Source organism: Cuculus canorus, chromosome 3 (genome assembly GCF_017976375.1).
Source record: "Cuculus canorus isolate bCucCan1 chromosome 3, bCucCan1.pri, whole genome shotgun sequence".
In the NCBI taxonomy this organism is placed as follows: Eukaryota; Metazoa; Chordata; class Aves; order Cuculiformes; family Cuculidae; genus Cuculus; species Cuculus canorus.
In genome coordinates, this window is record NC_071403.1 from 51,168,537 (window position 1) to 51,193,603 (window position 25,067).

Sequence of the window (25,067 nt, forward strand, 5' to 3'; positions counted from 1 at the left end):
TTTTTTTTTTTTTTTTTGAGTAACAAAGGTGTAAAATATGTTCTAATTCTACAGATAAGGGTTGAAAAAGACTTAAGTTCTTTGGATGAAAACAGGCAAGAGAGAGTTCAAACAGGCAAGAGAGAGTTCAAACAAACAAACAAACCAACCAACCTGCAACATTTCATCAGAGAAAAAATTCTCCTGCTGTCCAAAGTGCTTTGTTTTCCAGCTAAGGTGCAAAAATCCTCCAACACATTAGACTTTATATCAATTCAACTTTTGTATTTGATTCTCTTCAAGTGCGTCCAATATATTGGGTGGGGAAAAAGGAAAAAAGGAAGAGAAAGGATGAAAGATGTATTAATGATCAGGATGGCAGCCCCTGCAAAGTATGACTAATCTATTTGCCAGTCAAAATGAATGTGTGAATATGCATAGGAATTTTATACCCATGAATGTTTACTAATTGCTTCTTACTATAATAAAATCATACATATTTGCAATGTAACCTAGTTGTAAATTTTTCTGAAATCTTGTTTAAGTGACTTAATTTATCCTGAAAATACAAATCCAGAAGTGGAAGCATCCTTCATTGCAACCTGCCACTAAGAGTGTGTAGGTGTACAGGTGGGTAGGTATGCCCATACACATGGATAGCTATTCCCAGTATTCTGAGTGCCTATGAGGAAAATGTTTTCTTGTCAAAAGTAAACTGTTTAAAAAAGGTCTTGCAGTTTTTATGCAAAATTTCCTTGTATCTTTCCCCACCTTGTACACACAAGCTCTCAGTTATGATTTAAATTTATACAAGATTAATTACTTTTTTCCCTCCCCTCTTTCCTTATGGTATCAGCTATCCCAAAGCAGAATGATGAGTGACAGGCAGAGTTACAAGGTTGACTATGTTGAAATGCTCCTATAATTTCTGGTCTTCTGTGTCTGTGGTTCACAGCATATTAGTTACAGTGAGCGCTGCATAGTCCACGCATGCCCCACCCTTTAGGTTCCAGCACTATAAACTGAATTTGGGGATGCAGCCAGACAGCTTAAAACTTTCCCCCTAATAGACAGTGCTGCACTTTATCTTGCTAAAACAGAAACCTTGGGTAAACTTGCTTAGGCACTATACAGAGAGTTAGCACTGAGAATGAAGCGCATGAGCTGAGTTTGCTCCAGTTTGCCTTCCGGAGACTTACAGCACAGCTATTTCAGCAGCCACATTTCCCTTTATGCCAGGGCCTTCCATGGCATCCAACCGCAGTAATTTAACCTGTCAGTAAAGCAACTTCACGTCGAATACAACCTTTCAGGGAAGCTGGGTTGTCTCTCTGGCATTTGCTTTCTCAAGAGATGAAAATTACTTTATTTTACAGAATCAAACAAAAAACCAAATAAAATCACAATGCTTCCACATTGCTCTTCACATGGTCTATATAACCAATAGGAAATTAATATGGAATATGAATATGCCAAATCGATTACTGTTGATGGCATTTTTCAGACAAACACCATTTGGCTTTACTTGCCACCTGAACTGTCAGCCAAGACAGGCATATTTCTCCTTAGTTAGACAAAAGGACTGTGCCCAGGCTGTTCACACTTAACCAGAAGGAATGTGAAGGTCTGGAAGCAACACTGTTCTTTGAGCTAATGCTCTTAAACCGCTTCAGAGCAAGAAAAACTATGAATATTGGGAGTGGGGAGTGAAGGTGAGAGTGAAAACCTTATAAATGGATATTTCAAGAAAATGAGAATCAAATGATGCATTTAAACACAGTCCATTACAGTTAGGTTGTAAGCAACCAATTAACCTCCTTTCAAGTATCATGGGATCTAAGGGCTCATTAAATCAATTAATAATATGATACTTCATGCTGATTCTTCAGGTCTTATTAGTAACACACTGTGTTCTATCACGGTAACTCTTCTTTTACCACTTCACTATAAAGCAATAGAAAATATCAACATCGAGTTAAAAACAGGATTGTGACAATGCTGCTAAAATTAACAAAAAGGACCAACTACAAAATAAATATAAAACAATTATAAACAAAGCAACCGTTACTAAAACTAACACTTATTTTACAGCTTTCCCCCTCCCTGAACCGCTTTGGCTATTAGCAGATAATTTCATCTGAGCTCTAGTCACACAGTTGCAGCTTGCTGCTTTGCTGTGGGTAACCAGCAATAAATTTATATGATCAAACCCACTGAGGAACTACTGAGATCGTTTGGATCACAATGTAGGAAAACAGCTAACAGAAATTTTATAGCTTTCAATAATCCTGTGTGTTTCACAGACCAGCCATAGGAAACTAATAATTGATGATGAGACTCCATTAAGGAAGATCCCTGCCAAAGTGAAGGAAGATCTACTAACTCAGACAACAATTATGGGGAAAATCCCTCCACTAAAAGCATATTATACCTGAGACAGGAAATGCATGACGTGAAAGCAGAAATAACCCCTTAGTAATCAGAGTGTATGAGCTGCCTTCTCATCACCACAGCTAACATTTCCCAAACCAGAGGGAACACCTGTCCCCAGCTGTATGCGGCTCCAGGACTGCTGTCCTCCCTGCTGTTAGCTATGAACTCTTGTTGACATGGCACAGGCTCAACAATATCTTTGGAAGCAAAAGCTAGCTATATACTCAGATGAATGTGCCACTGAGCCACAGGCTATTCACTTAGGCACAGTGCCCTGCTATTGGCCCTCTTACCAGCTTTGAGACTTTAGGTAGTCTTTACCATGCCCACTATACCATGTGATGAACCATCACAAATCTCCATGATGTACTGCACAGCATGAGATGGGTCACACTTCATATCCTAGAGAAGTGCTACCTTCAAGTCTTCTCAAAAGGAACAGAAAGTTCATTAATGGAAAGAGTTAAGCAAGCATAAACACAGAGCTTTGGAGATATTTGTTTTTCAGCAGGAAAGTTTTGGCTATCTCCTTTCAAAATATTGTCTCTCACACTGAGCTATCATGATGCTAATTTGAAGTAATTTTTCTTCAATTATGCATTTCAAAATCAAATTAGATGATAATAGTGGCTATAATACTCTCTTCAGATCACATTATAGCAGCTCCACTCCATTGGCTGGAAAGACAAGTAAGAAACCAAACAGAAAACACTGTTTCATCTCCAGATCATTAGTAAACAAATTCCTGAAACCATGAGCTTAAAAATAGATTTTCAAAAGACTTAAAAGCTTTTGGTCAGTGACTAAACTATAGATACTAATCCAAAATTTAAATTGGCTTTTGAAGCAACCAAAATATGTCCAGCCCTATGCAGACGCCCAGGACCACACTCCTTCCCTTGTTCTCCCCATACAGGCACAGATGCCTGCCCACTTTCATGTCTAATGCTTTGGCCCATTCCAAGAGCAGAGTGATATCCCCCTTCCTGTCTTTAAAGACATGACACAGAATCCAGCTGCAGCTACACTGAGATTTGGCTACAAATACTATATGTAGCATATCAGTTCTTGGAACTTCCATTTTGACATATAAAGCAGTTCATTATTATTGTTGAGTAAACAGAAGATTACATGGCAGCAAAAACAACTCATTTCCTTACAAAATATTGGAAGCTTCAATCAATGCTGCAAAGTATTTCATAAAGGAGAATGACTGTAGGAAGCATAAGGAAAGAAAATAGACTGGGATTATGATGACAGGACCATTTTCTTTGTCAAACTGCCCACAGTCTTAAGAACTAAGACATAAAGCAGTCATTTTTGGAAAAAAAAAAAAGTGAAGTTTAATAACAAGAAGATTTTCAAGGCTTTTTGACATTCAGATACTCAGTTGTCCTTAAAAACAACAGCACTTTTTTAGTCCCCATTTCTTATCTAGGTTTGTAAAACCTCACTCTATGTTTAGAATCATAGAATTGTAGAATGGTTTGGGTTGGAAGGGTTGTTAAAGCCCATTCAGTTCCAATACCCCTGCCATGGGCAGGGACATCCCACTAGACCAGGCTGCCCAAGGCCCCATCCAACCTGGCCTTGAACACCTCCAGGGATGGGGCAGCCACAGCTTCCCTGGGCAACCTGTGCCAGTGCCTCACCTCTCTCATCGGGAAGAATTTCTTCCTAATGTCTAGCCTAAATCTGCCCCTCTCCAGTTTATACCCATGCATCTTATTACTAGAATCAGTTCACCGATATGTTAGCAAATCAAACCCCAGTAATGGCTACGTTAACTTCATTAAACATGGAAGTTCCATGGAAAAATATTTTAGCTGTGAAGTAGCTGAAGGAAATCTTCCTCTCATTATAAGCAATATCCCCGAACAAGATGCCAAAAGATTTGCTGCTCGATTGTGCTATGCAATTCCTTCGACTGGCAGCTTTGTCTCCTTCACTGTCATTTCAGTCCATCCCAAGAGACAAATTTATGCTTTTCCTGACTCAGTTGTCTCATGGCCCTCACTATAGGTTCAGCAGCAGCAATATATGCATAGCTGTAAAACATCTGGCACAAAGGTGCGTGAAAATGCATTTGCTTGCTGTCTGGCTAGTCACCATAGTTTTTTTTGGAAGGATAACAAACAGTTATTGTGTAGAAAGACAGACAGTACTGTTGCGACTGCTATTGCAAGTTATATTTATCTTCAATGTTGTAATCTCCAGAGTAAGGTAGAAGAGTAAATGTTATATTCATTTATTAAGAAACAAAACTTTTATGGAAGACAAGCATGGCCCTTCACTTTGGTACTGATAATCTAGCTTGGATCCTGGTTTATTTCCGAGGAGGAAGTGGGTGGGGCTGAAAGGAGCACTTTAACTAAATCCTCCTACATGACCTGAAATGGAATGGGAGCAAATACTTTCACTTACCAGCTTGAACTTTGATGTTAAAGCCTGCAACATTACAAAACTTAATCTTGAAGATAGCACCAAAACCAGACTAAACACAAATCTCTACAAACGTAGTAAGGCTTTTATAAAAGCAAAGTTGACATATAAAAGGCAGCATACACAGAGCACAGAAAACCTTTTGCTTTCAGCATAAGACATTAGATACTAGGAAAAAGTAATGTAAAAAGTTAAATCAATGTCATATCCGCCAAAGTCTCTGATTAGGCAAAATTTCTAGTTCCAAAGCTGTACTTAAAATAGTACAATACAGACCATGGCAAAAATGATAGGCAAGGCAGGCATATGTGCATGAGCTGTAACACAACATGCACAACAGTAGCCATGAAGATTTCAGCACGGACTAATAACCCACATAAACATTTGGAATCCCCCAAGAACTTGCACTGCAACTACTAGCTGCATCTGCATAGCTACTATCACCCTGCTATGCACTTGCGCGTTCACAGTACAAACATGGGACATAGGGTAACTTGTGTTGTAGGTGAGTAGAAGCAGCATTTGCTGTATGCCTGTTCATCCCTAGTAACTAATAAAGGAAACTTGAGGAGACACTGGTGGTATTATGATTCATGCTACTCAAATCAAGTTCTCAAAGAGCAGTTTAAGAAGCAGATTTCTGATTTACAGCCTATTAAATATATGTCACTTCGTCCATATGACATGACAACATGACAACTCAGCTTGTAAACTCAACATGCTTACCATTGCAAAATTCTGGCTTTTCCTCTGTTCTTTTCCTCCTCTTTCTGTTAAGAGCGAGCACACTCTACAGCAGTACAGCACGAAATTCAAAATGTGAGCAATATATGGGAAAAAACTACCATGCAATCCAATCAAATCATACACATAATGCTGAAATTAGGAATGACTGACTGCTCTTCTCCAATCACTGATGTACCCAACAAAATGTTTGCTTTTTCTTTCTATGTTAACTTTCTTCAGAAGGTTTTCTTCCCCTGCTCCCCAAAGTCTCATCACTTTACAGCTCTCAAGAGCCTTCTGTAACTGAAATGAAACTGAACAAGAATGAATGCTAAATGGATAGCTATGAAGACAGCAAACATGTGGCAGAGATTTTTTAGAAGGAAAGGCAAATCTTTGCTATAAAGTAAAGCTTTCCAAATGTTTCCAGAACTGAAATAGACTGGCAGCATGAGGTGATAGGTACTTCAGCAGAGAGAAAACTGACAAAATAAAATAAAATAAAATATGGGTAGGCTATTAAAACAGCACGCTTTGCTGGCACCTGTGGTTTGCTGAAATTCTAATCAAGTTTCCAAACAGAATTCCTATTTGGAATTAAAAAGAAATGCCTCACCTTTCGTCAGAATCTTTAAGGCTTTTTTAATTAATTCTGAAAAGAAACAGGTACAGTATTTTCTTTAACTGATGTTTTGCAAACACACACGTTTCAGTTTACCTGTGTTTCTACAGACTTCAAATTTCGCCATCTTTGTTGTTAAGGCAGCTGGAGTCAGTTAGCAAATGCCTCTCATGTTGATGCTCAAACAGCAATTCAACTATATCCATAACTTTTCACACAGGCTTTGTTCTCCATCAAGTCGTCAGTATAGGACCAAGCCCTCTAAGTATATTACTGGCAGCTTTTTGATTCAAAAGGAAACGCTAAGAAGATTTACCAAGAGAAGTGAATCTACTCTATCTCCCCAAAGGACTTTATAGCTAGGTTGGGAAAGGTGCCACTCCAAACACTTTCAAAACACATGAAAAATATCAAAACCCTTCCCTTTTGCTCAAGGGATGAGAACAATATTCAGAGACATCACATGCATTGCTGAATCTGCAGCTACCTCTACCTCCTACTCACCCATAAAGAACAACCTCCAAAAGATGAAGCAGAGAACTGAAAAAGAGCTAGTCTTCACTAAATAAGTGGCAAGGAGCCAGGCGATATTCCAAGTGAAATAGTGAGCATCATTATGCCCTAATGTACCATTTCAGCTGTAGTGGTGTTTCATAAACTATTTCAAACACTTTGCACGGGCTTTGCAGCTGTTTGGCCTGGAGGATGTATCATGGGATGACTACTGAAAATGAAAGCAAAACAAATAGTTCAGATGCTCTTAAAAATTCCTGCTGGGAAATAAAGAGACTTTGTCTTCAATTTTGTTAAAAGATTGAAAGATCCCTCCTAGGATTTGCTGAAAAGTAGCTAAACTTCGAATTACAAACAATGTAAGGTTTGGGGTTTTTTGTTGGTTTTTTTTTTTTTATTGTTATGGGCTTGCTTTATTCTAGTTATGGGACTCTTTACTTATTTTATTAAAAATAATTAAAAAAAACCCCTTTACATCATTCCTAGCACTCATGTGTATTAACATAAACAGGCTGGAAAATAGTATTAAAGAACAGATATTGAGTGCAAAAATTAACACAAGTCTGCATTCTGTGCTTTGCTCTCTTTCTTGCCCTGTACTTAACACTCTAGTCTGCCCAAAGGCTTCAGGTGCTGTCTCCTGCAGCCTGAAAGGGATGGGATCCTCCTAGGCGAGCGTACAGGTATTCACACGCAGTCTGCAGCACCGCCCTGGAGGGAGCATTTCTCGTCCATGGCCAGGCAACTGGTCCTGTAGGACTGCAGGAGCTTTGCATTGGCTCCGTGTAAGCTATCTGGAGACAGGCAAATCTTTCTCTGATGCAATAAGCTTAAATTTGTATACACATTCAGGTCATTAGCTTTCTAATATCTTCACACTTATGGCATATGCCAATTAACATGTGGGACACTAAATGGAATGGATGTGCTAATCTGGCACTATGCTTAAAGAAATGTTTTTGAATAAATACAACAAGCTGCAACATTTCAAAGGATTTCAAGACTCAGGCTGTACTGTCGTTCAAACCATGCTCCAAGCAGCATTTACTACTGCTGGCAAAACCAGTCTAATTTCCAGGGAGCTGAGGCAGTTTCCCAATTCTGTTGCTTGTGCTGGACAACCTCCTTCTCATCTGAGTACAGGGGTTATATCACACTTGCACCACCTCTGTGATACTTCTGAAAGTAACCTATGAAAAGCACTGTGCAAGATATAGCATGTTACTGCAAATATATGATATCCTATCAAATGGGAAGAATGGCACTAGAAAGTTGATTTTGAACAATACATTTTGGAGTTGCTAAGATTGTCCACAGCACAGTAAACATCTGCTGTGTGCAGTCTTTTATTTGCTGCCCACTGACAACAGATTTTATATTAATGAACTATATATTAATTAATGAACATCTTCCACAGTACACTTTTCACACACTTTCTTTGTGTGAAGTATGCGAAGTAACTTGCAATATACGTTAAATAAACTATTCGAAATATGCAAACCTCCTCAATTCGATCTCCTTACTCTAAGGTTATGACAACATACCGTATTTATATGTCATGAGTGTCTCAAGGCATAAGTAGGCACACCAAGAAATCAACAAGCACTTTTACAATTAGGTAATTGAGTCTGCAAATTGCAGGAAACATCCACGGTTTCTGGCCATCAGCTAAAGGCATTATTCAGAGGAGAATCTTAATCCATGGGGAATGCATGAGAAAGGCTGAAATCTAAGTATGTATGTGCTACTTAAATGAATACAAAAATTTATTTCAGGAAAGAAGTAAGATATTGCTTGGAAAACTATTATTCATTTAGTGGGAGGTAAATCAAAATCTTTAAACATAAGAATCAAAACATTTAAAGTTTAGCAGCCAGACAAAAGAAGGCACTGAGAAGAACATGGCTTTGAAAACAGGACAAGAAATAATACGTCATCTTTGAAATGACACACCAAACAGGTCAGTAAATAAGGCGCCTTCACAGCAGGAGGAATAACAGGAAGCTGTGAATCCCAGTGACTCTCAGATGCCAACAGGAAGAAAAGGCAAAAGACTATTCACTGTCACCTACCAAATGGTATAAAACAGTACAACCAAAACCAATATGTGAAGCCAACTAATTAAAGAGGTCATGAGATTCGCCAGTGCAATGACACCTTACCAGATCACCTGAGCATATCTCTCTTGATACCTCAGTGCTGGAGGCAACCTGGACAGCCTTGTCCTGGTGCATGAGAGTAGGCAGTGATTTGTTTCCCTTCCTGATTAAGATTTGCTACACCATTGCAACATTATTCCCTAAGTATATTAAAAATATTTCTTCTCTGAAGGACATACAGGAAAACAAGTACAGGGAGAAGAAACCAAGGAAGAATGAGAGGGAGTAACAAGACAAGGGGAAAACATGTCCTGTGCAAACACAGACAGTATGAAAATCACTCTGAAATAAGTAAGCAGCATGAACAGAGGAACAACTTGCTGAACCAACAAGAAAAAGGCCAAAGATTTCACCAGCAAAATGCAAAGAACAGAAGAACATGGCTTCAAAAGACAAGATGTAAATGATGCTAAAAGATGCAAATAATGAAGTAGCAGTAATATTACATAGTCCTTATAATCACACGTCTCTGAGGCTTGAGAACATGTATTATCTCTACTGTGGTACAAGCCATACAAGCCACATCCATCCAGCAGCTGTACCTTCAGGAACTATACTTCCATGATGCCTGTGAATAAGGTAGCATTTACGTTTAGAAGACCACAAAGTCTAAATATCCAATGCAAACAAGGAATAGAATAGAACAGAACAGAACAGAATAGAATAGAATAGAATAGAATAGACCAGACCAGACCAGACCAGACCAATTTCAATTGGAAAGACTCTACAATGACCATCTAGCTCAACTGCCTGACCAATTCAGGGCTAACCAAAACATAAAGCATGTTGTTAAGGGCATTGTCCAAATGCCTCTTAAACCCTGAAAGGCTTGGGGCATCCAACATCTCTCTAGGAAGCCCGTTTCAGTGTTTGACCACCCTCTTGGTAAAGAAATGCTTCGTAATTTCCAATCTAAACTTCCATTGGTGCAGCTCTGAACCATTCCCACATATCTGTCACTGAGTTAACAGGGAGAAGAGCTCAGCACCTCCCTCTCCTGCCCCCCAGGTGCTTTCACCAGCTTTGTTGCCCTCCTCTGGATACATTCAAGGACCTGAATGTGAGGCCACACCAATGCCGAACACAGCGGGATGATCATCTCTTTTGACCAGCTGCTTACAGTGTTTGATGCACCCCAGGATGCAGCTTGCATTTCCCGTGGCCTGGGTGCAGTACTGACTCACTCCAAGCCTCCTGCCAACTAGCATCCCCAGACCCCTTTCTAGGGGGCAGAAAAGCCACTCTCCCAAATTTAGACTTCTGTGTAGCGTTACTCCATCCTAGGTGCAGAATCCTGCATTTAAACATAAAAAATACTAATTTGTTGAGGTTTTCCAAGAAATACAGGTTTAAAACAGCACATAGAGCCATTTATTAGGCATTTTTTATTTATTATTTATCTTACGCATCTTAAAAACCATTCTCCATGGATTTAGGAATGAATATGCCATTGTATCCAAAGCTAGATGATTTAAAATGTAATTAAATTTTTATTCCATGAAAATTACTTAGAGCTTTTAAAAATCTGCAATGAAAATAACACTCTACAGAGGTACTGAAAAGGTAGAAATATTTACATCTGATTTCCTTTTTTTCATGTTTAGGAAATATTTTTCCCATTATTTCTATAAATTAAAAAAAAATGTCAGCAGCTGTTTTCCTCTATGAATCTAGTGCTCCTACACTTTCTTATACAGTTGGGTTCAAGTACATCAAGGGATACATGAAAAAGAAAAGGATGGGTACAAGATGTGCTGACATTAAAGAAGGACATTCCTCCCCATTTTATATTTAAACACCAAAATGTCAATTAGATCTTGAGTTGTTTTCCACAAAAATACAACAATCCTTTGAGTTTTGTTGGTTTTCTGTTGGATTATAACAGCTCCTGTAATGATGTTCATAATTTTAAAGAAATCTACCTTCCCATATGATCTGCTTTTAATCCTTCCTCAGTAGATTTATCTTCTGAAATTCTCACTGTAAAAAGTTGCATCAGACTTACTACATGGAACAAAGCTAATACAAAGTACCTGATAAAGCTTCCCCATGACTTCCATTAGGGCTGAACACACCAACTCATCTTAGAAAAGCAGATCTAATCAAAGCACCAAATGAGAACAGACTGAAGATTGTCTTTCTCTGTGCCTGGTGGTTTCTCTTCACTATATAAATGATCCTTCCAATTTCAGTTTAATATGATCCTCTAGGTAATTTTACCTGATACAAAATGACATGCTAATGCAACACAACAAATAGGCTACTCACAGCATTGGTCCATACAAGAGAGATCTTCACACTTCAGTTAAAATGGTTTTACGAGAAGGTTTGAACGAAGATATTCATTCTACAATTACAGAAAAGCTGAAGATCAGGAAGACTTCAGTGCTTTGTGAGATTGGATTCAGGATGTCAAAGCTGCTTACTAGTCAAGCAAGTAGCATTCACAAAACATCTTTCATTTAGCACATTCCCTGGCTCAGTCCCCTCTTGGAAGAAGCCAGAAGCCCTCTAATCGACATCTCTCCCCACTCTCTGTCCTTTTTGGCTAGTCTGAAGGAATAAAACACTGACCCTAATGCAAAAGGATGTAACACTTCATAGTTAGAAAGTAAAACACGGGTTTGAGTGACACAGTGATGGGACCAGCAAGTCTCGCTTTACAGCTGCACAGGCACAGCTTTGGGGGTATGCATATTCCTGCACAGGCTCTGCAGGTACATGTGAATACCTACATACTTCGAATGAACTTGGGACGATTCATTAGCATGCTCATTTTCAAATGATAACCACACAGAAAACCACTGCATTTGGATGCATATGCCTTTCAGTCCAAGAATGATCCCCATCAAACTATATATGTGGTTATTGTGTTTTTTAAATAGACAACTTCCTCTTTGTTGGACCCCCAAAGTTGTAAATTACACATTCTGTTTTTAACATATGCCATAATCTGGTTTTCCATTTTGTTTCCATAAAATGTTCAGTTTTACAGTGCCAGCAACATAGCTAAATTCTCTGCCTTTAAATAATAATAATAAAAAAGCCATTGAATTGCAATTTATTCCTGTGAATATCCTGAGCTGAAACTGAAAACTGTTTCTCCTTGATGGGTCAGAAAACATAATCTTGATTTCTTTAATATAATGATGGAATTTTCTTTTCTTCCACCAGCTTTTCTGCTTCCTAAACTGGACACATTCCATCATTTATGTCCAATGTATCAAAAGAAAAACTGCCTCCAGCTGTCAAAACAGCTCCAAGGAGGAAAAAGGAGGTGAAAAAAAAAAGGAGGATGGAGGTAAAAGGACGGTGGGGGTAAAAAAAAAAAGGCGGGGAGTGAAAAAAGAGGTGGGGAAGAGGAGGAAAAAAGAAGAAGGGGAAATAAGGAGGAAAAAGGAACAGAGAGAAATGAACGGGGGAAAAAGGAAGGGGGAAGGAAGGGGAGGAAAGGAAGGGGGAAAAGGGAAGGGGGAAAAGGAAGGGGGGAGGAAGGGAGAGAATGGGAGGAAGTAAAGGAAGGAGAAATGGGGGGAAAGGAGGGAAAGGTTAAGCTTTTGACTGCTATCATGAAGAGATGATTGTCATCTGTGGAATTATCAGTTTTTTGCAGTAAAGTGTAAAAAAATTGAACATAACTAATACAAACAATGTATGGTTTAATGCATGCACTTTCAATGCAGCCCATGAGCCAAACAAAAACGGAAGAAACAAAAGAATGATGATTCTTAATATTCTCAACAGTCAACAGAAAGTTCATTTCTTCAGTTATAGTGAAATTTTCCAAGAACACTCGAGGATCAAACTAAATGCATCCTTCTATTAACTAATTCATTCTCACAATTTACATTTTTTGGTACTCACAAGGAAATTCTTCTTACATCATATGATGACTGATCCATTCATTGCACTCCACCTTCAGTAATAACATTATGAATTGAGTCAAACGTATAAACTGATGGGTGGAAAACTGCTTTTTCAACATAAATACACAGAAATTCTTAAGACACTTTCAACAAGAAAGAGACACCACTCAAAATGCTGGTCAATGGAAAAGGTGAATAGGAATGGAACTGTATAGTACATACATTTCTTCTGGATACTGATACAGTGCATATAAGAACCTGGATATTCTGTTTGAATAGCGTTGCTTTCAAAGAGGAAGGCATCCTGCATAGTAGTAACACTCTTAGAAACCAGAAATTGGATCAAGGCCAAAAGCATGAGTTGCACGGAGAGAAAAATTTGCAGAATAGCATTCTGAGTAACCACTGGCTAAACAGAGCCTGGAGATGCCCATGAGGGAACTCCTCTGTGATAAGGGAAACAAGGCATTCATAATCTCATAATATGAACAGTACTGCAAGTAAAATACCCAACTCCACCAGTGTGTTTTTCCAGCAAAATAACCACAGGCCCTTGTATATTGGCTTATTTAATGGATCAGAGAGGTAAATGTCATAGCTTTTGCTGTACAGCTTGCTTTACAAAATCCCAGATCAGCACTTCATTTCTAAACACTGGCAGCTTTTGACAGCAGTGCAAATGCAGTTACTCTGAGCAGCAAGAGGCAAGTGTTGCAAACAGGAGCGGGGAAAAACAACTCAGTGATACCACATACATGACATTTATTACTTCTTTTTTTTTTGCACCTATGGGAGTGTGTTTGCCACATGTGATACATTGAGTATTGCCTAAAAGAAAATACACACTATATGATTTTTTTTTACACCATGTTATCAGCATTTCTGAAAAATTCTGAGAAATTGACACCACTGAGATTCAACGCTGTACTTCTGCGAAGCACCTTTTAGGTTACAGTTTCAAGTATAACAGCCCTGGCAATTCCCTGAGAACACTTCTCCAGCAGCACCTTTATTCCTGACAGCAGACTGAAAATAAGGAGCCAAGCACGAACTTTAGCTGGTGTTGAATTTCATGCGGTTTTGTGGAACAGATAAATGAAGAGTAAAATGAGGTCAGGAGATTTATTTTTACTTTATCTAAGAGAGGCTTAAAAAACATTAGAGACAGTACTACAGGTTTCTATAGGTGACAAACTGTCATAGTTTGTCCGGCCTCAGTCTACCGATTGGTTTTATTAAGTGACCAAGTAACAAAACCAGGTCATCTCAGCCTAAGAATTTACTGATGATTTACTAAAAGGCAAACATGTTATCCACATTCCTCTGCTGCTTTCATTCATGGTATGCTTATTTGATTGCAACACTAAAACCAGAAGGCTATCTCAAAACACACCTAATAGTCTGTATTGCAGAGTGTTAGTCTACTCGGTGGCTTACTACACAAAAAAGGTTTGCCAGCTCTGTAAGAGGTACTGCTAGATACATTCCTTTCAGAAGCATCAATGCAGCTTTCTCATAGACACATTCTCAGTGCTCCTTCATAGACTGCTTTTGATCAGAAACCCAGAATTTAAGGAGAATCAGCAAAAGATTTTCTGAAGATTGTAAGGGATACAAATGATATTTCTGCGACTCTCACAAGCCTGCATGCAGTTAATAATTGATGTGTTGGTTGCTAGATGATGATTAAAACTGAACATTTTTATGTTATTTTCTATATTTGTAGAAATAAGAACAAGTTGATTTGGACCTAACCATCTTGTTTAAATTGCTGATACAGACATGTGGTCTCGAACTGAAAAATTTAAGTAAAAGCCTAGAAAAGCAACATGAAGAAATAGCCCCTGATGAATTTACGGTGGCTATGCAGAAAAGGAAACCATGACCTGATTACCTAGTTCTCACTGATTTTCCTGAAAGCACGTACACGGAGGTTAAGTTTAGAATAAAAGTATTCAGAGCACTGCTAAGTTTTAAGTAGGACAGCACACGTAGATCTTTAACATGAACATTTTTTAAATACTTTCTTTCCAGTTGCAACATTTCTACACATAACTGAATGGCATATTCTCAAGTTCTTCACATCACTACCCTTTCTTATTAAGCCCAAAGCTCAGCTCCTTATGTTTCCTAAAGAAACATGGTTATTACAGAAAGATGCTGTGGTCAGGGCACTCCAGTCTAAAATATCATGCAATTACAGGATTGTATCTTCAGAAAATCCTGAGTCCCTGAAGAGAAATTGTTTAGCCTACAACTAGCTACACAAGTTGAAAAGTTATTAAAAAAAAATATGAAAAATATGAAACCAGTTAAAGAGGATGTTCCATTTATATTAGGCATTTTTATATGACTTCAAGCAAAAGCTGAATGTCCAGCTGTTAGGCACGAACCTGTGAAGTATCAAGCATTGGTATAGTTAGTATGGGATTATCATCCACTGGATAATTACAGAAGTAAGAGCTTAAAATATTTCAAACAAGTCAAATTTTGCTATAAAAGTGAAGAACCACAGACTAGTCCCAGCCTGCACCACTACACAGCACGTTTCATTGGGAATACCCAAATGAAAAGATGAGCCTCACACACAGCTATGCACATGGCAAACATTTGATTTCAGCACTGCATAAGCACAGCCACATCCATTCTTCACACAGCCCTTCATACTTCAGTACGGGAATATTGTACACCTTCCAAATGTAGGAAAAACCAGCAGACCACGGCTTGGGCTCCACATCAGCCTCTCCGTGCTGAGGTCATTGTAGCTGCTGTTGAGTTCTATCGACATGATTTTCCTCTATGACAAAAGTATACCATAACGCAGCTGCTGTACCACAGTCAGCACTCAACAAGTTTCACTGATGTTGGCAAGACACCTCAAACCAATACCCTTTTGTATGTAAATGCAGTAACAAAATGGTGAGGAGAAATAAAGTTATTTCTTGCCTTACCTGTCCAACTCTATAGTTCAGACTCGATCATATTTCCTCTTCACAGGCTTGTGAAAAGCTCTGTTCTTAAAACTTTAGCTCCAGGCCAAGAAATAGTGTTCTTGGCTTTTACAAAGTAAAAGAGAAGGAAGTATTAAACATAATTTTCCCACAGCTGCGTGCAACAGGCATTAAACCAGAAAGGCTTAATATTGATGTAAAACTGAATATACTCTTATCCCCTAAAAAGTGAGGTTAAAATGGCACAGAGAAAAGATGGGTCAAGCTGGCAGACAAATCCATCACGGAGAAACCACTGTGAGGAAGGAAGTCACTGTTCTGTACCAGTTGACAGGGTGATCGTAGCAGGGTTTTAGTCCCAGACACATGAAATGCTGTCAACTACTGCAGTATAATTTCTGCTTAGGAACAGAATTTCCTTGAGCAAACAGGGACACACTACTTGTTCTGTCTTTCCTTCTACTGAGCAAATAATAGGACAAGATCGTCTTTTGACAAGTAATGTTCACCAATGTGTAATAACAGGAAGAACAGATGTGGGAAGACAGACGACGGTCACAGAGCAGTATCGAGTAGTCTCTCCAAGCACCAAAAATGCTGCATCTGTAGAAACCCATGGGTTGCTGTTGTACCATGCTGGAAGTACTATTTCTAAGGTGTGTCTTTATGTCTTTATAGGCTTCCAATATAGTATCAAGGTGGGTTTATGCGACCCTCTTTTCAGTTATAGTCACAGTTTCAGAAATGAAGAATGTTTGGTCTTTTCAGATTAAACCTATTATGACTCATCAAAAGTAAAGTAAAATATACTAGCATTTGTACTCTCTTTTTTTTTAATAAGGGCATATGAGGATTATCGCAGGAAAAAATTCAGTTTTTATGGATGCATGGGTGTCATACAGGAAGAGTAGCGGCATAACTTTCTTTTAGTGTCGTCCATAGAATGTAGGTCAGCTTACTCCAATGGAAGCACTCCAAATTGATTCTTTATATTCTTAGACATAAACATCTCATGATTTTGCAGGCCAGAAAATCATGAAGTGTATTTTTGGTCCTGCCCCTATTTGTCAGGGGAGCTTACTGATGGATTTCTGGATTTTAAAAACTGTCTGAAATTTTTGGTTGTCTTGCAAACTGCTAATACAAAGTGATATTATGTAAATGTTGAGTATTATAACGTCTGTAAGGCTCATGTCACAGTGTAATAAATTAGAGGAGCTCGATTTCTTGCTAAATTCTGTTTTGTGAAATATGTGCAGGATTTTTGGTATAAAACAACTTGGAAAACGCTCTTCCTTCCATATATAAGCTATTTTTAAACTAATAATAGATTTATGTTTTATTATGTGAAAGTATAACCTATTTTTAACCTCATGTTTTCAAGCTAAGTTTATGAAGAAAGTGCTTTAAAACAGGAAAAGAGTCCATTTCCTGTTTTAAGAAGGATAATCCCTTGACCAGTAGGCACAAATATTCATTCCTCCTTAACATTACTTAACATACTATTCATGCTATATTTCACAACTTAATGAAAGAAAGCAAGTTGCTGGGGACATTATTAAATTCAAAACATCTTTCACCTTATTTATCCAGAACTCAATAAAACTGTTCAGTCACAGAGTTGCAGCCTCCAGCTATGTTCCTGACATTAGCCTTAAATCACTTTTAGACTTGCAATAACTGTAAGTTGCCAAACTCAAATATACAGCTATCTATATCTGCTACATAGTTTGTCTTACTGGAGAGTCTGGAAGAATTTTTGTTATTTGACCCAAACCGTGAAATTTTTTGGTGCATACCAAAGAATCAATACTTTTAAGATCCGCAAATCAGCATTTGAAAAACATATCTGATTGACAAAGGGACAATGTTTTCTTCTTTAAGTAAGCATAAGATAGCCTCTCAAAAAAAAAAAAATCACAGAATCACAGAATCACCAGGTTGGAAAGGACCCACTGGATCATCGAGTCCAACCATTCCTAACACTCCCTAACCATGTCCCTCAGCACTTCATCCACCCATTCCTTAAACACCTCCAGGGAAGGCGACTCGACCACCTCCCTGGGCAGCCTGTTCCAGTGCCCAGTGACTCTTTCTGTGAAGAATTTTTTTCTGATATCCAAACTGAACCTCCCCTGGCAGAGCTTCAGGCCATTCCCCCTTGTCCTGTCCCCTGTCACTTGGGAGAAGAGGCCAGCTCCCTCCTCTCCACAACCTACTTTTAGGTAGTTGTAGAGAGTAATAAGGTCTCCCCTCAGCCTCCTCTTCTCCAGGCTAAACAACCCCAGCTCTCTCAGCCGCTCCTCCTAAGACTTGGTCTCCAGCCCCCTCACCAGCTTCGTTGCTCTTCTCTGGACACGCTCCAGAGCCTCAACATCCTTCTTGTGGTGAGGGGTCCAGAATTGAACACAGTATTCAAAGTGCGGTCTCACCAGTGCCGAGTACAGAGGGAGAATAACCTCCCTGGACCTGCCGGTGACCCCATTTCTGATACAAGCCAAGATGCCGTTGGCCTTCTTGGCCACCTGGGCACACTGCTGGCTGTCAACCAACACCCCCAAGTCCTTCTCTTCCGTGCAGCTCTCCAGCCACTCTTCCCCCAGTCTGTAGCACTGCAGATTTATGTAGAAATTTATGTAGATGGGAGTTTTAAAAAGTGTCTATTGCCTGTAAATGGCTGAATCTCTAGTTTTCCACCCTCAATCATGAGGCACCTTTCAAGAAAGTGTGATTTCTTCATCTGGAGAAGCTTATCAGGCTTAATAAACAAAAAACGGGAGCATGAAACATCATTTCATTTCATCCCTGTATAAAGGAGCAGAAGAAAGCTGGAAGTGACAGAGCATGCCTGCTACTATTAAGCTGAACCAAGACACGCAGTCATGATACATGCCCCATCCACCCCAGAGCCATCAGAGTCAGTGATCCTTGTGTCTGGCAACACCAGCCTCTTCATGCAGCAAGTCATCCCAAATATCAGGAATGGAAGAAGTAACCTGGCTGCCCTCTGTAATGTTTAAGTCTCTACATCGTCAGTGTAGGTAGCATAATTAAAATATGAAACATTAATACCGCTATTTCAAAATGTTCCATAAACTGATTTTTGAGATCTTTGCATTTGATCGAAGTGCACATGTATAAGGCTGATTAATTGAATGAGCTCCTAACCAAACATGTTTACTCACTCTGAACTGGCACAACTACACAACAGCCATGCTAACCAGCACAGTCAGAGCTGTAGGAGATCAGGTAGGCAGGCAGCACTGCCACACCATGGAGAAGCTGCCATAAGCTGCACTATTCAGTCACCTGCTCCTCTCTTCACTCTGGAGAACGCCCAGCAAGGCATTCACTAACTGCTCTAACTGGCACATGCCTACATTTCCACTGCAAAATCCCTCATGTCTGGAGTCATGTGTAAAATCTAAAAGCAGTGGTCCAAAATTGCTGCTGGCTTTTGTCCAAATTGCACTTCCCACTTCTAAGTGGTATGTCGTTCTTAATAGCAAGTCCCAAGCAAATAGGCTAATGCACATCATTTGAAGAGACCTTATCTCCATATGGAATATCAGTCTCTTGAGTTTTTTCCTTTTCTAACTGATGCAGTTATATTTATTCTCGCCAGGGATAACAGACTGTAAATCAGAGTCAAGGGAATGAAACAAATAGAAAGCATAACCATGCTCATGATTAGGTCTTACTGGAACAGACAGCAAGGACCTTAATGACTGCCAGACTCTCTGAAGGCCTTCAGCAAACTATGCTTTCACAGAGGTGCCCCCTTTCTTTGGCTGCACACATGCTACAAGTGATTCTCTTTTTATTTGCCTACACTAATGGTATGTGCAACCCTAAGACAGCTGCACTGAGTTCATTGCATACAACTTCGCAGGTCTAATGAGGGCAAGATATTAACAATCATATTGAAGAAAACTGTTTCAGAGCATAATGAGCTATCTTTGTTCCAGCATCACTTTAACTTGTCCATACTAGCCAGGTAGTACCCTTGATCAATGAATCTATATTGCCGGAGGTGATGTGTCAAGGCAGATATCTATTCAGATAAACTATTTTAAGTTAACAGTGTCATGTTTATTATTGAAGTCTAAGAGCTTGAACGTAACGTTACATTTCCACAGATGTATTTAATATATATATCTTTGGAGAAGATGATCAAGGAAACCTGATTGATACAAGAAATACACTAGGTTCATTTTTGTTAATTTTTAAGTGCTTAGAGTCAGATCTAAACAAGCATAAAAAAAATTCTCTGACAAAGCTTAAAATACGGTAAGATAGGAAAATAACATGGACACTGAATATTATGATAGTCACTGAAAGTGCTTATAATAGAGGTTGTATTGAGAAAAATCTCATCTAATCTAAACACTAAATAGCTTACCAAACCACAGGGTCTATTTTCTTCTGTGATATGTTGCCTAATGGTTTCATCCTGTTTCAAAACAACAAGTCCTGCTCCAGCTATTCAGTTTTCTGAAATAACACACATGCCTACAAAACTTTCTTCTTCTTAATAGAAAAACTAAGCAAAATAATTCCTTTAGTTCTGCTAACTACAAGTGCTGGCCTCTTGAATGATGCAAAGCTAGGTTGAAGGAAGCTGTAATAAGCTGTAAATTAATTTTTTAATTCCTGACATGGCCAGCAATAGGACCCAGTCTTTCATTCAGAAAAGGCAATACACTGTATTATATTATAATGTAGGTTAGGTTAGACAATACTTACTAGAAAACAAACAGAGCAGTCAAGAGAGATGGCATGAAATACACAGAAGCTAAGGGCCTTGCCTCCATTATCTGTCAAGATATTTCTAAATGCCAGACAAGGAAGAGAAGCTGTCTGGTTTTGGTTTTTTTTAATTTTTTGAGACTGTAAGAGGATATTTTATCATATATCTGTGTCACAGCCATGGCAGGGAGATTTGAAGTATATTTACTGTGTATTTTCAGCAATCTTTGGCTTATCCCCATCAGTTTACAACAGTTGAAATAAACTGCAAATGCTCAGAGTGTATGGAAATTTCTGAACTATCATGTAAATACATTCTTATCTAAATACTTGCAAAAGTTAGAGAGACAATAACAAATTCTTCAGTCCAGCTAAACTCTATTCTTTTTCTCTCCAATTAAAAAAAAATCCTTAGTCATAAGCAAGGCATGTTCTGCTCTCCTGTAACTACATCCATCAATTACTCCCATAACTTCTTCCTGGCCAGATCTTAGATCCTGTCATTGTTTCAACTAACACTTTTGGAACATCTTCAAATCTTTTACCCTTGCGGTTTTTACTTCATTGCCCTCTTCCAGTTCTCCATATACATCTTGGATGTGTCTGCAAATCATCTCATAGGTATCTCCTCCCATTGGTACAAGTCTCAATTTAACTTCTTTTCCTTTGCAACCAACCTCATCTTTCCAATCCTCCCCATAATTTTCTGTTCCCACCGTCATAGTACAAATGGCCCCAATAGTCTTTGACTCTTAAATGCCTCTTGGACCACTCACCTGGGACATTCCCAGAGGCTGCCATACGCCCCTTTTCATTATAATCTACAACTTTTTCTTCATCTTTTCAGCTAAATCATTTACTTTAGCTTATTTTTACCTCATCTACAGAGACCCTCTCTGGCCAAACCAATACCATTACAACGACATCATGCAATCCACCAAGGAACACAAGCGGATTTACTGTTATTACACTAACAATCTCCCAGCCTCCATTTTTAAAATGCAATAAACTAAAGTTAACTGTCTCCACCTTCATTTCTAGCCATTGATCCTACCTATGTGCTCACCCCCTGGCCTCTTAACCCTGCCCTGAATAATTCATCAGCCTTCCACCAAGTGTAATATCATTCAGCATTTCCGCATGTGCACACCTGGTCTCCATGCAGGAATGATGTGCTCTTTGTAATTCAGAAAACCTCTCTCCCCCCTTCCCCAAAGGGATGACACCTACTGTAATAAATGCAAAAGTACATCATGTAACAGAGAGTGGGCTTTCCTTTTTCTGTTAGCATTCATCAATTCAGAACAACACAGTTGCTAACCCACATTTCCCATGTAAGTTTAACTTCATAGATTTCCTTTTCTGTCACTTTTTCCACACTTATTTTGCTTATCTCAAAAGCAGCCTGCAAACTCTATGAGCAGACAGTATCTTTACAGGTAGCTGTTTGGGGACTACGAGCATTCCTACAACACAGCAACTACACAGCACCAAAGGCAGGTGCGAAATGCCACTTAAGCAGGGAAATTCTTTGGACTGAGAGGTGAGAACACCTAACAGAACACTACTCCTTTGTGTACAATATAAAACTGCATTGTAAGCTAAATGCTTTACAAGGAAGATATAAATCTAAACATAATTTATGTTTTTGAAAAATCACTCTATGCTACAGTGATTGTCAGGATGAGTTGGGCAATCCACCAATAATTATTCTGCTGTCTCATAAGAGAGGCTGAGAGAAGTAACGAAATGATAGTTTGGAGACAACTGAGGCCTCACGCACCACTGGGAAACTGTAATTCCACTCCACGTGGGCCTGGACTCCAGCTCGTGTTCAAAGGACACCCTCAAAACTTGTTAAGCTCTTAGCCACCATGAAAGAAGAAATTCATTAAACAGGGCATGGTATTTTCCTTCTAGAAGTATTCATAAAAGTATTTACTTCCAGAGTTTTTTCTACCTTACAACATTCAGGTAATATTTTAGCTGGACAGTCCTGGCTCTCACCTACAATTTAGGGTTTTATTGCTGCCATAAACTGACTTCAAACCACACTGAGCTGCCTCAAGAGTTCCTTCCCAGAGGATATGGCTTCAGAACTAGTTCTAGAGACTTGAATCACTTTCTCTATAGGGGAAAAAAATAATATTTCTGTAATAGACCAATCTTTCCTCAGATATGTCGATATCTGAAGGATGTCAGTTCACTGTGAGAATTTGGGAGCTGGTGTGGTTCCAAAAGCTCCACATACTTTGACAGGGACCTTGTCTGTAATTTTAACCCATTAAATAAAAGTGCATGGCTGGAAAAGGGTAGTATGTAGTTAAAAATCTCACAACAATACAAACACAACCATACTACTTGCACCCATGATTTGTTAACCACCACTTCAGAAAGGCAAAACCAGGTTTTACTTCTATGACCAGCCTGCATTCTTGCACATCACACGAAAGAGAATGGATATGTGGCTGAATTTGAGAAAGCAGCAAACTGCAATGGCTTTTTGGGTGGGGGTGGAGAAGAACACACATACTACAAAAATCTAATAATTCTCCACCCAAGCATTGCTAGTGAATGACCTCACTGGTTTCCTACACATACTCCAGCAGCCTTCCTGCCCTCGCTCTATTGAGCCAAGCAATGATGTCAACAATCCACCTGTGAGAGTGATGTAGCCCTCTGGGTCATGGTCACAGAGAACTTGGATAAAAGCTGTACCAGTGTTAATTAAATGCACCTCTTGTTTCACTGCTGATTTCCTCTGATAAGGCTCTGTTCATTTTTCCTGGAAAGACTTCCATGCTGTAAGGGAACCAGAGCCAATCATAACAGAAAACAAATACTGCTAAGAGAATATGAAGACAACATGTTAAATATTTAGTCAGAAAAAAAAAAAAAAGGAGATTGCCTATCAGTGCTGGGGTAAATATAAATCTCATTAGTCAAGGTTAAAATACAAATGCTAGTTATAGGCAGATAGTTTGTTATCTTTCAGCAGTACTTATCTATTTAATTTGAAATGCTCCTCCCGATTATATTGGAGCAGAATTCTAACAACCTGCTTTATCACTGATAAGTTCTGCCAGGTTGAAATGAGAGGGACTCATCCAGTAAAAATATATGTTTTGAAAATGGAGTTTCACATTTAATTAGCATCACATTTATCACTAAAGCTTTAATGACTGTGTTGCCAAATAGCATTTGTTCTGCTGTCACAAAGGACTTAGATGTAAGAAGGCTCTAAGCAGCATAGGTATTAAGGATCCTCTTCCATTATTACAATTAGCCAACAAATAATGAAAGGAAAAAATATATACTGCTTCTTCCTTTTTTCCTTTATAAAGAAATCTAATCCACTGTCATGACTGGATGCTTTCACCATATGCTGTCACCAGGATTTCTGTAATCCATCTACTCATAGCCTCTGACTTCCAGCCTCTTTAAGCCTTCAGGAAATGCCCTTTTATACTTGCTTTGTTCTTGCAGGAATTTTAGATAGCTTTATTAGTAAGAGAACTGTCAAAGGAAGATCCTCATTTTTGGAACCTGACATCAAAAATATTCCTGACATCAAAAATATTGCTCCTTGCACAACTCAAAAAGCAACACTAGTCCTAAGACTTATTGCTAACAGCAACATACGCAAGAAATCTGGAAGTGGTAAAATAGAAAACTGATCTCCAAAGCAGGGGTACAACTCTATTATGGGAGTTTATTTCCTGACGATCACAACTCTTAATTCTGAAAGGCAGCAAACTGGATCTCATTCCATAAATTTAGTTCTAGAAAAAGAACTGTATGTTAAGGATGTTAGGAATACATTCATATTAATTCAGTCAATCATTTTGATTTGTAGCCATCAAATGCTACAAGTTCCAGGAAGTGTTCTGTCCCACATTCCTGAGCATTAGGAATATTTTTCAACCAACCAATGATCAATGTCTGTCTATTTAGATTTTTAGCTCTTAGGGACATTATGTTTATACAGTACTTTGCCCTACAAACTCTCTTGGAATATATAACACTAAAATACACTGCTTACCCAGTTCCTGATACAGGAAACATGCCATGGCTACACTACCTCACACCAAAGTCGGAGTAAGTAACGTGGAGGCATTTTTTACAATCTCCCCCAGTAAGAAATTCCATATATAAGCTGTTCTTCATAAGAACTGTATTTTTGGTTCTAGGTGGAAACCAAAAATGAGAAGTAATTCTTGAACTTGTTTGGTCTCTACTGGTCCTACAGAGAGTTCCTATTGATTTATGAGGCTGAACCGCAGCTAGTTTGCGTTGAAGCATGTCAAGTGTGACTCATTCAGAAAGCTCAACTCAAGAACATTTCACTCTGACAGAATCACTTCCTCACGGATTTAAATCAGTTGCTGCCCATTCTTCACATTCATTCCTCGCAACTTTATGACACAGGACTTCCAGTGCATACTTGAATCCAGGCCACGAAGGAGATACTAGAACTTCTGACAAATTTTATTCTGTCACCAGTAACTGGAATTTGGTCTTACGCAATTTAAATACACAGCTATGCTCCACTTCTGGTGGATGTGCATAGCATGGCCATGCAGAAGGAAAAGTCTATCCCTAAGTCCAGTGTGTTAAAGTTACACAG

At 38.8% G+C, this 25,067-nt stretch overlaps 1 protein-coding gene across 4 annotated transcripts in view; it reads right to left on the reverse strand.

Annotated features, from left to right (window-relative positions):
- Nucleotides 1-25,067, reverse strand: part of MTHFD1L (methylenetetrahydrofolate dehydrogenase (NADP+ dependent) 1 like) — a 158,523-nt gene that overhangs the window by 23,398 nt on the left and 110,058 nt on the right. The window lies entirely within an intron of this gene.